General features: G+C 31.2%; 1 protein-coding gene across 1 annotated transcript in view; it reads left to right on the top strand.

Annotated features, from left to right (window-relative positions):
* LOC106678538 (ankyrin-1) overlaps positions 1-670 on the top strand; it is a 19,978-nt gene that overhangs the window by 16,764 nt on the left and 2,544 nt on the right. The window lies entirely within an intron of this gene.

Genomic DNA, 670 nt, shown 5'->3' with positions numbered 1-670 from the left:
TATATATATGGAGCCATACAGCAAGGCTCCCATCTCCCACATTAAAAATCTCATCACCGATGAGCTCGTTGCTAGCTGGAACACAATGTGGAATGCTTCCAATAAATCACCTAGCCTTCACAAATACATTCCACGAAAACATTACATAATCACAAAGAAATGCACAGCATAGAATACACATTGACACAATTCCTTACAGAACATGGTAACAGAAAATATTACTTGAAACAATTTAATATTATGACGACTGACAAGTGCACAATTTCAGACATATACCCTATACTTTATGAATGTAAACTATATGACCGACAAAGAGTTGAGCTAATACAAGATGTAATACTGAAACAAGGAAATAGGCCTGAACCAGAACACATACTTTTTACTAAATTTATGACGGCCTTGCTAAAATTCATAAAACAAATTCACTTTGACCAGCTGACTAATTATAGAAGGGCAATCTATAACCACTTGTTGTGTTTGTTGATTTTTTTGTTATTTTTTCCTTCTTCTTTTTTATTATTAATTATGTGTTTTTTATGATGTTATAAGCAATGTAAAAAAATATATATACTCAATTTGGCTTTCATGGCATGGAACATGTATAAAGGAAATAAAATATCTCATTATCGGGTTACCATATAGAGAAAAAAATATATATACACATACATAT

The sequence above is a fragment of the Halyomorpha halys genome, unplaced genomic scaffold (assembly GCF_000696795.3).
Source record: "Halyomorpha halys isolate HHAL.00 unplaced genomic scaffold, Hhal_1.1 Scaffold146.1, whole genome shotgun sequence".
Taxonomy (NCBI): domain Eukaryota; kingdom Metazoa; phylum Arthropoda; class Insecta; order Hemiptera; family Pentatomidae; genus Halyomorpha; species Halyomorpha halys.
The sequence above is the reverse complement of the archived record's forward strand: the minus strand, read 5'-3'. Positions and strand labels throughout refer to the sequence as shown.